This window comes from Onychostoma macrolepis, chromosome 22, assembly GCF_012432095.1.
Source record: "Onychostoma macrolepis isolate SWU-2019 chromosome 22, ASM1243209v1, whole genome shotgun sequence".
Taxonomy (NCBI): domain Eukaryota; kingdom Metazoa; phylum Chordata; class Actinopteri; order Cypriniformes; family Cyprinidae; genus Onychostoma; species Onychostoma macrolepis.
Genome location: NC_081176.1, coordinates 32,018,340 through 32,035,915, shown reverse-complemented (window position 1 = coordinate 32,035,915; position 17,576 = coordinate 32,018,340). Strand labels below are relative to the sequence as shown.

Here is a 17,576-nt window from a genome sequence, read left to right as displayed (position 1 = left end):
GACAAGTTGCCATTGGAACAGAACAAAGTAATATTCATGAGGTGAGAATTTGACATTGTATTCACACGTTCTCGGTCAAATTTGTTTGTAGGAACGATTCTGTGATTCACTGGAGTCGGATATATAATATTATTATTATTATTATTTCGTTCTTTTGTATTTATATTTATCTGGTTACACTACACAAATTTTAGCTTTATGTTTCAACTTTTAGAAATTAGTATGTTGTGGTTTTTCAGAAGGTATACTAATGTATGTTTTCTCATTTGATTCTATCACTGGTGTAATTGTCTGAGAGTCTAATTGTGTTTTTCCTGAATTTGACTCTTGTTTAATCTCTTACTTACAAGAAATGTTGGGACATTCTTTTTTTTATTTGAATAAAATAAAAACTAAAACACTTTCAAATCACATGAGCCAATATTTTATTCACATTAGAACATAGATAACATAACAAATGTTTAAACGGAGAAATTTTACACTTTTATCCACTAAATGAGCCCATTTCAAATTTGATGCCTGCTACAGGTCTCAAAAAAGTTGGCACGGGGGCAACAAAGGGCTGAAAAACCAAGAAATTTTGAGAACATCTAGCAACTAATTCAGTTAATTGACATCAGGTCTGTAACATAAAAGGGATGTCTTAGAGAGGCAGAGTCTCTCAGAAGTAAAGATGGGCAGAGGCTCTCGAATCTGTGAAAGAGTGCGTAAAATGTGTGTGGAATAGTTTAAAAACAATGTTCCTCAACGTCAAATTGCAATGGCTTTGCAAATCTCATCATCTACAGTGCATAACTTCATCAAAATATTCAGAGAAACTGGATAAATCTCTGTGCTTAAGGGACAAGGCCGAAGACCACGGGCATCCAACAAAGGTCTACGGCCTTGTCCCTTACACACAGAGATTTCTCCATTCTCCAGATTTCTCCAGAGATTCTGTCATTGACATTACTAAATGGGCCCAGGAATACTTCCAGAAACCACTGTCGGTAAACACAATCCGCCGTGCCATCTGCAGATGCCAACTAAAGCGCTATCATGCAAAAAGGAAGCCATATGTGAACATGGTCCAGAAGCGCCGTCGTGTGCTGTGGGCCAAGGCTCATTTACAATGGACTGTTTCAAAGTGGAAAAGTGTTCTATGGTCAGACGAGTCCAAATTTGACATTCTTGTTGGAAATCACAGACGCCGTGTCCTCCGGGCTAAAGAGGAGGGAGACCTTCCAGCGTGTTATCAGCGTTCAGTTCAAAAGCAGTATCTCTGATGGTATGGTGGTGCACACTGTAAGTGCATACGGTATGGGCAGCTTGCATGTTTTGGAAGGCACTATGAATGCTGAAAGGTATATAAAGGTTTTAGAGCAACATATGCTCCTCTCCAGACGGCGTGTATTTCAGCAGGATAATGCGAAACCACATACTGCAGCTATTACAACAGCATGGCTTCGTAGTAGAAGAGTCCGGGTGCTGAATTGGCCTGCCTGCAGTCCAGATCTTTCACCTACAGAGAACATTTGGTGCATCATTAAACAAAAAATACGTCAAAGACGACCACAAACTCTTCAGCAGCTGGAAACCTATATCAGGCAAGAATGGGACCAAATTCCAACAACAAAACTCCAGAAACTCATAACCTCGATGCCCAGACGTCTTCAAACTGTTTTGAAAAGAAGAGGAGATGCTACATCATGATAAACATGCCCCCATCCCAACTATTTTGAGACCTGTAGCAGGCATCAGATTTGAAATGAGCTCATTTTGTGAATAAAATGTTAAAATTTCAGTAGTAACAATTGTAAAATAGTTTAAACATTTCTTGTGTTGTCTATGTTCTATTGTGAAGACAATATTGGCTCGGGTGATTTGAAAGTCTTTTAGTTTTCATTTTCTTCAAATTTAAAAAAATGTCCCAACATTTCCGGAATTCGGGTAGTACAAATAACAAAAAGAGTGACAATTTATGTATCCCCCCCCCTCCCCCGTTGTAAGTTTATCTGCAATAAAATAAATAAACATAAAAAATACAATAATTGTGTTTTTCCTTATAAATGTTACAGCGTCCATATTTTCTTCAGAAGTCAGAGCTTTATTACCAAGTATGTTTGCACATAATTGTCTGTGTCTAATTGTGTTTTCCTAAATGTTACAGCGTCCATATTTAATTGATATTATCTGTCAGCTTCCTCATCACTTGCTCCGCTTCGCGTCGTGCCTAACAACACCCTTCAGCCTTAATTTATTCACGATACAGCAAGGCCTCGAGTACCTTATTGCTTTTATAAAACGGTTACCACACAATAAAACATATTAAAACCCAGAATGTATGTATTGAAATGTTACTTTTTTGAAGCAAGTTCGTTAAATGCTGTCCTTCCGCTAAAAAATAGTTCCTGACAGCAACAGTAAACGGCAAGAGAGTGTTCCGAACATGCCTCTCATCTAATGGAGCTTAAATAAAAACAGAGAATATGAGCTCTTATCAACCGCTGTGTCATTTATTTTTTTAACACCATATGATATTTTCTCACACATACATCTGCTTATCTCTCAGCATGAGAAAACCGTCTTTTCCGTCTTTTAATTTTAAAACAGACCGATTCACAGCGCGAGTGTGAATTGTTACACTTGCAATTGTTGTTCAAATGTTACACTCTGGGGTATTTAACACCCCTGGTGTTGTTTTAAGTGTTATTAATAAAGTATTCTTTTCAGTGCAAAAATAAAAATGCTATTGTATGGTGTTAATGTACAAGATTAGACATAAAATCAAGAGTCTTCAGACAGATGTACAAATTCCAACGTTTATTTAACAAATGGGCAAAGTGGCAACTTTAAAGCATATACCAGATGTGCAGAGGTTAATTAGTCAGTCACATTCGTTAAGTGTTGCACGGAAACATAAAATAGTTAATAAAACACGAACAAATATGACAGGTAGATTTGAACAAGACTGCAGCAAGATACTTGTCGACTGTTGTGTAGCGTCCATGAACGCTGTTCCTCGTTGTCCCATCAGCGAGCAGGTACGGCTGTGTGGTCTCTACAAGGTGTTCTTCTGGTTAGTGCCTGCAGATCAAAGACAAAAATAACAATTAAGGTCAGCTCTCCAATTGATTTTATTTTTATTAGTCTTTCATATACAACACATCTGGCAATATTTTGAGGCAGACAATAGGTAGTGACAGAAATGTACCTTTTCGAAGATGTTTTTCAGTTTGATAGGAGGACATTTCTCCAGGTCCCTTGCAGCCTTGTGGTGATGGTGGAACCAAATGAAGGAGACAAATTGATGCAATAATCGCTGTCCCGTTCTAAATAACAGATATGACAACTTCAGCAAAAAATGCATGAACACAGAATATAGATAATAAATGAATATAGATAATCTTATTCTGAAATATAGTCTAACCTTAAACATCGGTTTCATCCTCCTTTACAGCTGATTCCGAGGTCAATCGTGTCCTTGAAGGTCTTGGGAAAAGCCAGGAACTTGGCTTCTTGGGGAAAAAAAATATATATAAATAATAATAATGACAATCTCTCTCTCAGGAACCATTCTGCTAAACTGACTGTGTAGTCACACAGTGGCTCTGTTCACACCTGGCATTAGCATGCATCTTGGGTGATGCACAAGCGAACAAGCACAAGACGCATGTGGCCACATTCTGTTATTACAGGCTTAGTTCAGAAATGAAAACTCCATCGTTTACTCAACCAAGACTTTCGTTATCTTTGAAACACAACTGAAGATATTGTAATAGAATATAAGATTTCTGTCCCTTGATTGACGGTCCACGCAACTACCACTTAGATAATTCATAAACTTCATAAAGAGATCTAATCCATAAAGAGATCTAATCCATACGTATCATGTGGTTTAGTCCACATTTTCTGTTTATGATCCCTGATCAATGTTTAAATTTGAAAAAAAAAAAAATCTGTTCATTGTATAAAGTGATCGAGTCTCTTCAGAAAATTGTGACTAAACCGCTCGATTCATTTGGATTACTTTTATGATCTCTTTATGAACTTCTTGAAGCATCAAAGTGGTGGTTGTGTAGACTGTCGATGGAAGGACAGAAATCTCTCAGGTTTCATTTAAAATATCTTCATTTGTGTTTTGAAAATGAATGAAAGTCTTGCAGGTTTGGAGTGACAGAGAGTGAGAAATGACGACAAGTTTTCATTTTTGGGCTTTATGTGTTTTGATTATCTTAAATTAATAATTAGTAAATTCCAGGTGTGAACATAAGCAGATATTGTGTGGCTGCCCAGTTAAATTTTAATTTTTCATATTCGTTTGTGTGTTTATAATTTTTACTGTACACAGAATAACATAAATGACAGACTCACAATTCTGGCTTCATCTTCATCATTCTGCTCCCTCCATCACTCGCTCGGTGTCATCAGACTCCAGGTCTGCAATCTTATGAGAGGAGCTTCCTTCACTTGACACTGCAGACGTCTGGGCCAATTCTATTGAAATAATAATAATAAAAAACACTTATTTCAGTAATCTAATTTACATTAGGACTGTAAATATGGTAAAATAGTTGTGATTACCCCTAATTTTGAGTATGCTGAGAGCTGTCTATAATACAGGTGTCAAATCATAAACTTATTTTTATTTACATCCTTAATTCTGTTAAAGTTAATAGACACAAAACCTTGTGCAATATTCACATGGAGGCATTCCTGAAACAATTTAAGTATTTATTTAATCTGATTATTAAACACATTTATATAATTTTAATGTGTAACATGAGTAATAATGCATCTTAAAATGAACAGTGTACTACATTAGAATAAATTAACACGTTTAGAATTTCTTACTATTAATTTATTATTTATAATGTGAAAAGAAAATACAGATAGATTCAGACATATCTTTCTAAATTAAAACTTAACTTTGTAAATCTGGAAATATTTAGGACATTATTTACCCAAAATAGCATGCCGTATGAATTGATAAAGACTGGTTTCCAGCATGCTCTGCCCATGGCCACTGAAGGAAAGACTGACGGAGTTAAGTTTTTAAACGCGCTCTAATTTCACAGTTTTGCATTAGATAGCGTCAATTAAATGACTGGTACATGTCCCGCGGTCTGCAGAAAGACGCGACGCGACGCGACGCGACGCGACACTTCAACACGGTGTTATGCGTCACAAAAACGAAATTGTTAGCGCGTAAATGTTTAACAGTCCCACTATTACCGTTTCAAAGCACTCAATGCTTTCAAAAACAAATATAAATTTACCATTTGATGAATTCTCTCCTCTGAGTAGCTTCAGACTCGCAGTAAAACCAGGCCTCGGCGGGAATGAAGGAGAGAGCATCTGTCAACCAACCAAAATGAAAGAAGCTAAAAGTATATATATATATATAGGTGTTTATATATATACACACACATACAACATAAATTGTAAACACATTCCAAAAATTATTTTAAACGTAAAATCATCAACATCGCGTCACATTACGTCACGAGAGGGAGTCGTGTGCGCGCGCGCTGCTGGTGTTCAGTGGAGCGCGCGCGAGTCCGTGTGTTTTAGGTAGTTATTTTTTTCGGTTTATCATCGTCATGGTAAATTATTGTGTTTGTGGAGGTTGCACAAACTCCAGCCTGTCAGGACATCGAGTCCACAAGGTTTCCTGACAAGAAATAGGACGGTATCTTCCGGGCCTCGGTGCGTTTGTGCAGCTGAAGAGACTTAATGCATCTGCTTCAAACAACGCGGTGGTGTGTAATTTAGCGATCACTATATACCGGAAGATTATCATCCCGGCGATATGATGCGGTTCAGCGTGGGATACCGAAGCAAGAAGCGAGTGAGACTCAGAGCTGGGGCGGTTTCTTCATCGGGTCCCGGTGTTGTGTAATATTCGGTTCCTGTGAAAAACTGTTCCAGTGGGCGGGGTATAGATGAATATGCATAAGTTCGCTCTGCGATGGGTGTGGCTTTGTTGAACCGCAAACAGTGAATGGAATGGAAACTGGTTTTCTGTGATGGAGTATTTTCATTAAGTAATAACGGCGAAGGTTCGTATTCTTTACATAATCGGTTAAAATGATTTTGCATGTGCTTTTATTAGAGCGCTTTTTATTCTGATTTTAAATCATTTTGCTGTGTAACCTTGTAACGTCAGGGATTAAAAGACTAAAGCCAGAGCACAAACGAACTGAGCTGATATTTCTGTTATTTGTCGTATCTTTTGAAGCTGTAAACTGTTTCCTTGTTTATTTTGCAGCAACACAACTTTAGCAAGAATGACAAACACAAATGTAGCCTAGCTAACAAGCATGTTTAAATAAACATTTTTAAATGTTTTCTGGTGTCGTTTTGTGTTATTTCTTGCCCGTTTTTAACCACAATTACACTTGGATCATATTGACAATACACTTAGCCTACTTTGAGCATTATGATTATGTGATTTTAAATAGGCTTCTATTTACACTTTTATAAAAGAGGAGACAGGGGTCAACTTTTTTTCCCTCTTTTTATTTATTGGATAATTACCCAAAACAATGCATTTCACTCGGTTTGCTTTATCAGAATGCATGTTATCTGAAGATGTGCATTATAAGAAAGAAAGAAAAAGCCTTAATACAAAATTAAGCAGGGCCTTGGCATCCGTGACAAACAAAACAATCTTTTATATTGGGTCAGTTTACACATTCCCAGTGAAACCATCCATTGCAGCTGTCACACTGAATCTGAAAGAGACACAGACGTTATAACATGTTTTTAAGCAGGGTGAAATGAAGAACAGTTTGCTAATTTGCAGACCCAAGAGTCCTCAGTGTCTTCTGTGTATGGATATTTGTCCCCACAGGCCAAGCATAGTTCAGAGAGGTCCTCTGTGGAAATAAATTAAGCAAAGTGATGCACATAATATTGGTGAAAGAATGTGTCAGTTGTACCTTATGGTCCATTTTATATTAAATATAGTTACATTATATATACACCTGTTTCATGTAGAAGGCAAATGCCTATGTTCTGGGCGAATGACATTTATGTTGGCTACTGTGCTTTCAAACTCCAAATTACCTCCTTTTAAAATAGCTTCTGCAAACTACAAAATGATGTAATGAAAACAGGGCATAAATTCACAATTTAAATATCAATTAAATATATACGTACTTTGCATACAAATACCCCACATGAATTGTCATCTTTCAGTAAGCAGTGTGGTACTTTACCACATTCCCACTTTTCCCCAAGACTTCCTTTTGTGGCCATAAATTTGCTTTGTTTGAATTAGAAATATTTAAAATGTTAATAAAAGGTAATAAGACTAACAATTAAAATGTATAAGAAAGGCATATATTTGTACTGACCTTACAGCCTTTTTACAGTGTTCCAATTTACTTTGGTTTTCACCGAGTGAATTTAGGTACAGTATTCTCAGTTTTTAGGATATATCACCTGCAAAATAATTATGCATGAATCTTGCTCTGAATTTAAACGAGTTGAATTTACAGTGCAGGACAAGAATGGAAAGAAACAGACCAGGAGCGTCCAGTGATTGTTCTCATTAACTGTTCCAATAAGAACATCATACGCCCCTGGATTCATCTAGAGATGCAATGGAACATTGTAACAACAGTTCAGTTCACCAGTTCTCTCACAGCAAAAATTTTTTTTTTTTTTTACGCTTTTCATTGAACTGGGATTGCCTTGCCAAATACTTGTTGCTTGAAAGGAATCAAGCACATATGCCTTGCCAGCATAATTTTTTATGAGGTAGGACAAGTATGCATTGATAACCTAAAACAAATAAAACAAAAATTTACACAGAGCATACCCTTATGGGTTTATGCCTAGAAGACTTTTTTTTTTTTTTTTACAAAAGCAGTAACACAATTTGCAAATTCAAGAATATGAATAAGTTGCATCACCTACCTCACTTTCGAGCAATTCCCCAGGTCTAAGGCGTTCAATGTCCCATGTAAATAATTTATATGGGCCAATTTTACTGCAGAGTGTCCCACCTTTTTTTCTTGCCCATATTTCTTGTAACACTTTATAGAGAGAGAGAGAGAGAACAGTTTTCATTCATTGCAACTAAAAAAAGTTATTTAAACGAACATGTGCATGCATGTTGGCAAAATAATATACAGAGTTTTGCAGGACAGTTAGTCTGGAAAGCAGGCTGGATGGTAGCGGCACAGGCAGGAGGCTGGGTGGTAGCAGCAGGGGTGAAGCCAGGTGGGTTAGTGAGGGCTGAGGATACCGTAACGGGAAAGGAATCACTGAGTTTGGGGACTTTTGAGGGATACTCCTCCAAAAAATGAACTAAATGGTCCTTGTTAATCTTTGGACAAAAACGCCCTTTATCGTCCTTCAAATCAATGGATTTGCCATCCACATTCATAACGGTGTATGGACCAATGTAGTCTGGGTCCAATTTACCACCCTTTCTCTGCCTGCTTCGCACGTTCTGACGCAACACTCGGTCTCCAACTTTGATTTCAAGGGATAATCCCTCTTCCAGTTTTCTTTTTTTAATTTTACGTTGAACGCAACTAATATTCTCCTGTACAGTTTTTAATATCCTGTCGTGCCTTTTGATGCATTCTGCGACACACTCCTCTGCTACAATATCCTCAATGCTCTCATTGATCTAGGCAAGAAAAGTTGCATTTAACTTTGGTTTGCAAAAGATAATAAGAAAATAACACCAACATGTAAATACTAACCTCATAATTGTCAGGTACCTCACATGGATACCTAGCTTCACGTCCAAACATCAAGTAGTATGGAGAATATTGTGTAGTCATTTGCTTTTTTGTGCGGAGACCAAACATTGTGGCCTCCAAGTAGTCTGCCCAATTTTGTGGCTGCTTTCCCACCAGCTTACTCAACGACCTTGGATTATGAGAAGAGCCATCAATAGTAAAACATTCTTCATTTATGTAGTCATTTTGACACATCACCCAGTTAATGTGAGGGACAAGAGAATAGACATTCTTCAACTACCATCGATAGTCAATAGTTTAGTTTATTGGGAATTGTCAATTTCATACCTTTGAATTGTGCCATTAAGTCTTTCAACCAAGCCATTAGTCTGTGGGTGGTACGGTGCACAAAAACTTCTTTGGATTCCCAGTAACTGACAGACACCCATATTGATCTGTATATAAACAATCAATGGGAATTATAATATTTTTCCCAAGTCCTAAAGAAACAAATTAAAACAGCTAATTCAAGTATAGTATAACCCTAACCTTGTTCACAAATTCTGTGCCTTGGTCAGTTAACAACCTTTTTGGTGCACCAAATTTGTAAAATAACTTTACAATGCAACCTGTAACCTCCTCTGCACTTTTAGTTTTTAGTGGGAAAGCCTCACACCACTTTGTGCAATAGTCTATCATCACACATATATACTGATAGCCATTTTCAGTTGGTGTGAGCTTTCCCACTAAATCCATTCCAACAATTTCCCACGGCTCAGCCACCCGAGGAAAAAGTGACATATGTTTAATGTGGTTGGTTTCAGAAGTAGAAAATAATATAAGCATTCCATTTAAATTAATTTACCTCAATAGGTGTATAGTCAGCTTTGTTTTTGATTTCAGTTTGCTTAGCCTGACAGGCTGCACAGTGCATGACCTAACAGAGATGGTAGTATTAACAGTGCGAGAATGTATTAACATATGAAAAAGTAATCATTAATTTCTACTTACCCAATTTCTGATATCTACAGTCATGGAAGGCCAATAAAATCTTTTACTGATGGCATCAGTGGTTTTACTATGCCACAGTGGGCACCAATTGCATTTGTATGGAATTCAGTAAAACATCTTTGGCCTCCTCTTTACTTAAAACCTTGGCTAAACCACCCTCTCCACGTCTTCTTATGTAGTATAAAGCTTCATCTAAAAGTAGCAAATTTTGTTCATTAAGATATCTTAACAGACCACAAGACTCACCCAACCAAGGTCTTCAAAGTGCTATCACTAAATACGCCCAACTCACCTTTAATCATGAAGTTCTTTGCCTTTCTTAGAAGTACATATTTTTGGTTTTTTGACAGATCATCAGGTAATGTTCCAGATATTTTTAAACCCAACAACAGTTGGAAAGTTGTTTCATCCATTGTTTCCAACAAATTGACAAATTTGGGGTAGAAGGCCAAGTTTACCTATCAGGCTTATATTCAGTTCTACACCAGTTGATTCAGTGCTAGAGGCCTAACAAATTGGATTTATTAATGACTTATCTGATTAATGAATTGCCCTCAAGGTGCAGAGATGGTTAATCAGGAACAGACTGTCAAACTCACACATTATAATATATGTGTTTTTCTTTGGTTTGGACTTTTGTTGTAATAATCTGTTCCTCAACCACACTGTGCATTCACATTTATGTATTCTTCAGCTTTTAACAAAACTGTGTATTTATTCTGTTAAGCATAGGCCTATCTGAAACATAGCAAACATGGACTGATGTAAGTAGACCTTAAGACTCAAAACCTAGCAGTTTCTTGCTACATATTTACTTAAATATGCAGATAGTTACATCTGAATTTCCTTTTAGACTGCAAAATAAAAAGTTTTTAATAACATATTTTCTTATATAGCACTTCATTCATGCAAGTAGGTATTAATGCAAGTCAATCTAGCATTTCATGATTATAATATTGAGTATGATATTGAGTATGAAACCATTACATTTTAAACCATTAAAACCATTAGTGTGTCATAAGTACCTGCCTTAATGAGTGATTTAATGGTTTTACCCAGCTAATGTGATTGCAAAACAGATTAGATTAGAAATGTACTTTTTAAAATTGTTTTAGGCTACAGTTGTTATTCCAAATCTGTAACTTCCTTTTTAATGTTTAACACAGAATCACCAAAGCACTTTTATACAGAAAGAATGAATGAATACAAGTAAAACTTTATGTGGCATTTACAAATCCCTTGCAACATTAAAAACCTTTTAGTTGTCCACAGGAAAAAGACTTGCTTTTATAAAAGTGTAAATGGAAGCCTATTTAAAATCACATAATCATAATGCTCAAAGTAGGCTAAGTGTATTGTCAATATGTTCCAAGTGTAATTGTGGTTAAAAACGGGCAAGAAATAACACAAAACAACACCAGAGAACATTTAAAAATGTTTATTTAAACATGCTTGTTAGCTAGGCTATATCTGTGCTTTATTCAGTCATTCTTGCTAAAGTTGTGTTGCTGCAAAATAAACAAGGAAACAGTTTACAGCTTCAAAAGATACGACAAATAACAGAAATATCAGCTCAGTTCGTTTGTGCTCTGGCTTTAGTCTTTTAATCCCTGACGTTACAAGGTTACACAGCAAAATGATTTAAAATCAGAATAAAAAGCGCTCTAATAAAAGCACATGCAAAATCATTTTAACCGATTATGTAAAGAATACCAACCTTCGCCGTTATTACTTAATGAAAATACTCCATCACAGAAAACCAGTTTCCATTCCATTCACTGTTTGCGGTTCAACAAAGCCACACCCATCGCAGAGCGAACTTATGCATATTCATCTATACCCCGCCCACTGGAACAGTTTTTCACAGGAACCGAATATTACACAACACCGGTCAGTCTGTGTTCGGCCGCCGGCGGGAGACATGATGCTCACAGATCCGTCAGAGATGCTGCTCCACGAAAATGTCAACTGTACACTGTAAGACTTGATTTTTAACATTTGCTAATTACCAAATCAGTGAACATAATTATTTAAATAATGAGACGCAACTAGATGTACATAAGTTGTTGTAAAGCACCACAGTTAGCTTGTAAGCATCAGCAATATTGTTATATTTTTAAAAACCGTGTAAAAACGTTATCACATGAGAAGGCATAGCTGGTAAGTTAACCTCATTTTGCTAATATTATAACCATCAAGTCTAGTGACAGCTTAGTAACATTGTTTGCACAGATAATTGGTAATTTTTTGTCATGTGGTGTGTTTATAAGGCTTTGGAAGACGGATTGTGAAGATCTGAAGCAGCGGAGGCCAGCTGTTATTAACACCTCTACTGGACTGCAGCTTCACTCCTGACGGAGATGCAGATGTGATGGAGGCCGAGTGGAGAAGCCTGGTCAGAAGTGAATGTGATCTAAACTTGTGTTTGCTTCTCCAGCGTCTGCATCAGGCCTCATGGCGTCTCTGAGAGAGGAATACTGCAGGACACCACAGGCTCCACGAGAACACAGCACTGTCTGTCTTCACTACACCTGCTGCTCTCTCCAGATCCCTCCAGAGGACCAACAACATCAGGCTGCTGGCGTGTGTCTAGCACAGCACTCACCATTTAACACACTAACAACACATTAGTGTGATACCCAGACTGAAGACTGTTCAGTGTTTTTAAATGTGTCAGATGGTATATTTTTCTTTTGGTAGTATATGTTTGGTGCATATATGTGTGTGTAAGTTAATTAACAGCTGCAATGTTGTGTTTTTAGTTGGGTATTAACAGTGCTATGAAATAACATTTGTTATGATTTAGTGCTGTATAAATAAAACTGAATTGAATTAACCATAAATGCAGATCTGCTTGATATATATCTAATGTAAACTTCATAAACAAGTTTTTATACAATAAGACAATTTGTGATTGTGATTATTTTTTATTGATGGTCAACAAAATGGGGCCATTCAAAACCTTTATAAAGTCCTCCTTCCTCTGTAAACTGTCTTCTAATGTCTGACTCAACACATGCAGGTAAGGGCTGCTCAGGACACCACAGGCCCAGCGGACAACTTGTCTGTATGCTGTCAATATTGATGGTCTTATACCAATGGCATCAAAAAGTGACTTACAGGTAGTTGTGACCTACTTAAATATAGGCAACTTGTAACTGAAGAAGACAAAATTATTCAGATGGTTTTAAAATGGTTTTCAAATCTTTAATATACTATGTATTTATACATACAAGTATTTAGCTCAGAGTAATAAATGATCTCTGCCCTAAACACACTCATGTCTGCTGGCCTGGAGAGGTCTGTGCTGCTGTCTGAAGTGCATACAGGCATCTGTAGCTCATGGGTTCAGACAGCGAGCCTCAAAGCCTGGGTGCAGACTCAGACACCGCACATCAAGTGTAGGGGTCACTAAAGCCCAGTATGTATCTAACTCCCTGCAGCACTGACTTTCCTCAGCTGTGACCATGGCCTTGCATTTACCACACAAACACTTAATGAAACAAAAACGTGTTTGTATCTCTCTCTCCTGCAGTGAGGAGAAGCCGCTATATCATAACGTTAGTGTCGGATATTAACGAGTGTGACGCCTGATCAATGCTTATTAGTTTCTGTTGCTGGTAAGTATCAATACTCATAGATGACCAATACTAGCTTTGCTATTGCCTGATTACATATCGTTAGCTAACGTGTGTATATCTGTAAGCTAACACTGGTCTCTCATCAAGACGCCTGCTCTGTTCTCCTCACACATCGACTCAATCCGTCTCCTCTGACCGTTGTTCTGTCTAATCCTGGCCTGTCCTGCTGTCTTGTCTGCACAGCAGGCTCATAATTGTATCTGTGGTCCGTCACACAAGTGTAAATAAACATTTAAAATTTCCTCAGCGTCCGAGCTGTCGTTGCGATCCACTGTGTTCCTGTGGTTTAAATGTATCGCTCTCCCTTTTGATGCATCACTTCCGGTTTTGGCGGTTTTCAGATGCGGAAGTAAAATTCTCTCACAAAAATAGCCTTAATAGTGGATTTTAAAGTATATTTTAAAGAAAATCTAGTTCCTACATTATTTTTCTACACATCGACTCACTGGAGTCTCTAACCTGGAAAACCTGACAAAAACACTCGCAGTTAGTAATTTCTAAATGTGTTCACCACCAATCATATTTTGAGTAAAATTATCAACAAAAAGTATTTCTTCTGTGTAATTTTATAAAGAGAAAAGCAATCCAACTCACCGTCTCGGTCGCCTGAAGATAAAATGGCGCCGTCGCTTTGAGGCCGCGGTGCTTGAGGGGTGGAGTCAGATCAATTCGGCGGGTTTTTACACTTTCAGTGTAAAAGTGAAATTACATAAATATTACACCGTGTGACAACACTGAACACGAGTACTGCTTAACACTGTAGATTGTTAATTCAACTCTTTGGGAATTAATAACTTTTAACACTGCAAATATTACACTGCTGATTTTACTGTGTACTGTTATAACCAGGATCCGTATAGGACACGCTAACCTTAATTATTCATTGCATATAATTGGAAAAAGTGAGTCAGATTGCTGTAATTACTGTGGAATAACAGAAACAGTTGAACATGTGCTCTTACATTGTGAGGCATATAACAGTCAAAGAAAGCAGTTTGTTGAAAAACTAAGAGATATGGAAATCAACCAGTTATTACAATATTAGGAAAACCACATGTTTTTCTTCGCGATGGTATGAGAGATTCGGCTGGTTGGAATACAGCACAGCCAGCGATGCAGTTTTCTGTAAATCCCGCAGGCACTTCCCTGAGCTAAGTGAAGCAAAATTTACACAGGATGGATTTAAAGATTGGAAACATCTAAGTCAAGCATGTAAGAAGCATCAGGATAGCAAAGGACACCTGCACTCACAAACAAAACTAGCCGCTTACAGACAAAGTCACCAGCCCGATGGCAGAGGAACAATGTTTGATCAACTAATGAGAGACAAAGTAAATGCATCTTTTGTGGAACAAAATCGAGAACATATTAAAGTTGTGCTTGATGTTGTACTTTTTTGTGCCAAGCAAGATTTTCCGTTGCGTGGTCCGTTTGCTGCTGCGCGAGATAAGAACCGAGTTACAAATGGCACCAGACACGTATTATGCCATTATGGCAGATGAATGTAAAGATCTCTCGAAGATACTTGCATGGAGGACTCGTGAAAGAAAGGGCCATTGGATTTTTGGATACATGCGCCATGACGGCTGATGCGATTTCAGAGAAAATACTTCGGGTGTTAGCGCCACGTGACCGGGACCCTGAGTTATGTGTGGGATTTTGTTTTGACGGTGCCGCTGTGATGTCAGGTGCTATCCTTAAACATACTTTCCTCATGCGGTATGTTGTTCTCACCGCCTTTATCTCATTTTAAGCAGCGTTGCAAAAGTATCTAGACACTTCAATACATTCTTTGAAACACTGAATAGGTTGTTTGCACATGACGTCACTGCTGTGGCGCGAAATGCAGCTGGAGGGCAGGAAGTGATTTTTCTCCACAGGAATCACTAGGAAAAAGTTAAAATGCCTATGTTTTGCGCTGTTTATGGATGCTCAAATCGGTCAAACCGAGAAAAAAACGAAGAGCTTTTATCATGTATCAAAAGTTGTTGCTCATAAGGGGGAAAATGTCAAGGAATTGACTGAAAAACGTAGGAAAAAGTGTCTTGAAAACCTGCGTCTGCAGTCGGGAGGAGCGGAGTCAGCTAATGCTCGTGTGTGCAGTGACCACTTTGTCAAAGGTAGAGTTAAGTTATTATAACTTAAATATGCAATAAAGTTAGCTTTTCCGTACTTCGTGAAGTTAAAGTGATAGTTTTTTTTTTCCCTTTGAGTTTTTACTCTTGTAACTTAACCAAAATATGTAACATTAACAAAGTTAACTACAAAGTATTTGCAGGGGGGAGACTTAAGCTTCTTTTATTGATGTTTGTGGCAAGAGAAAGGGCAATGGTCAGTAGTCTGGGCTGAAACTCAGAGAGTGTGACTTTGATAGAGAGTTTTGATAGAAAAAGGAGAATAATCTACCTCCTTGTGTGGATTTAGATATCTAGTTATTAGTTAGAGCCCAAAATTGTGTGATTGAAGTGGACACAATGGATTATGGGAGCTGGACAATTCAGTGCTTTCTAAGTAATTAATACAATTTTAAAAATAGTTGACAGGCAGCCACAATAAAATGTGGCTGATGTGACCATATTTTTGGTTTTAATTAAGTGCTCAAATACTACATACACAGCTAGCTGAAGCTTATTTATTGAGCAGGACATTTACCCAATAATGCATTTGTAGTGAATCATGAAGGCGTAAAATAATTTGTAAGCATCTGAAACATTAAACTTGTCATAATTTAGCAATATTTTAAGATGAAAAATGCTGTTCTACATGTGATTTTCAATGAACCGATTGCAGTCAAACGAGATCTGTGGTCTGAATTGTACTAGATGATGTAACAATACATCCATCAAGACACAAATTAATAAACTTGCATCTTATTTTTTGAGGTTTTGGACCAATAATTGTTTCCAGTAGTGTCTTGCAATGAATACTAGAACAGTAACAGTAGTGGTGATAAAATGCATGAGGCATGTTGTTGTTGTTGTTTTGCTTGCTTTTCTTCATTAAAGTTTTTGCACAGTGCATACACTCTTTTAGTTTTTTTTTTAAAACACCTTTTGCATTTGTCATGAACTGCGTAACAGCCAGGTAGTGTAGCATGGAGAGGGCATGCTACAAACACGCTGTTTGTTATAATGGCATGCCCAAAGATATAATTTTAAAAAAATTTTGCAGTGCAATTTTAGTATTGTATAGATGCAAACACCTTTAGGTGACAACTCATTTTTGGAAAGTGATCCAATGAGAAAGTGTTTTTATTATATTTTAATATTCAGTTAAGAAAAGTTAGACTGGTCTTATTTGTTTTGGAAAAGTAAGGCTGATAACCACTTGGCAACTGCTAGCAAGTTTTGTATAGTATTTTCTTTACTCTTTACTAAAATGTCTAAAAAGGGTAATATTTTATGTAATTGAGGTTTGAGATGTGGAAACGGTGAAGAGAGGGAGGGCAAACATTTTGCATTTTAGGTCTAATCATCCAATATTGTCTTAAATAACCTGCATAGCACTTCATCTTTTATAACATGGGATTTTGACCAAATATATTCAACCTTGATTTTTGTAAAATGTTGCAAAAAGATGTTTGTTTATTTTTGTTTTTTGGTGTAAAATTACAGTTTGGACATATAAGGTAATAAAAATATTTTTAAAAATACCTGGAAGTATCTACATATGAGCATGTAAAACAAATATCTTTAAAACAAATTCCTTGTGGAGCATGACCCCGGTTCTCACCTTTTTACCCCTTTTACCTGTTTGCATCTGTTTATAGGTAAGTTTACATGAACTGTCTGTCTGTTATGCCAAACATGAATAAATACCATAAAATAAATATAATAACAATATATTTATTGTTACATATTTCCCAGTTACGTATTTGTTTCCATTTTGTCTAAAATATAATAAATTTATTCATAAGAATGATTATTTTAATTTTTATATTTCACTAAAACTGATTGCTTTTATTTGCGTCAAATTTTATAATGAACTGCTATTTTTATGTCTTTAATATCAAGTATCTAGGTGACGATTGCTATGTTGCAAGAAATGACCCATTCACCGAAATCCTAACCCTAACCCTACAACGCAAGAAGGGAACTACAATTTACAGTGCCATGTCCCATCGATAGAGTGACAAAGGCTTATGGGTAACGTAGTTTAATAACCTTTTAGTAATTAAATCAAGTAAATACTATATTTAATGAACAAAGGGATATCTAAATATGTTCATTGTGCAAATCTTTAC

The 17,576-nt window shown here is 36.8% G+C and overlaps 1 long non-coding RNA gene and 1 pseudogene across 3 annotated transcripts; both read right to left on the bottom strand.

Annotated features, from left to right (window-relative positions):
• The window catches only part of LOC131529977 (NACHT, LRR and PYD domains-containing protein 12-like), a 274,625-nt pseudogene that overhangs the window by 239,893 nt on the left and 17,156 nt on the right, over nucleotides 1-17,576 (bottom strand).
• LOC131530003 (uncharacterized) lies at nucleotides 2,822-5,887 on the bottom strand. Of its 3 annotated transcripts, XR_009268283.1 has the most exons (6): nucleotides 5,769-5,887; nucleotides 5,259-5,337; nucleotides 4,354-4,476; nucleotides 3,410-3,497; nucleotides 3,194-3,311; nucleotides 2,822-3,066 (listed from the first exon to the last, which is right to left on the bottom strand). It is a non-coding gene; the product is annotated as an uncharacterized LOC131530003 (long non-coding RNA). The 3 variants fall into 3 exon arrangements; XR_009268281.1 differs by having other exon boundaries at nucleotides 5,259-5,873; XR_009268282.1 differs by having other exon boundaries at nucleotides 3,410-3,494; nucleotides 5,259-5,873.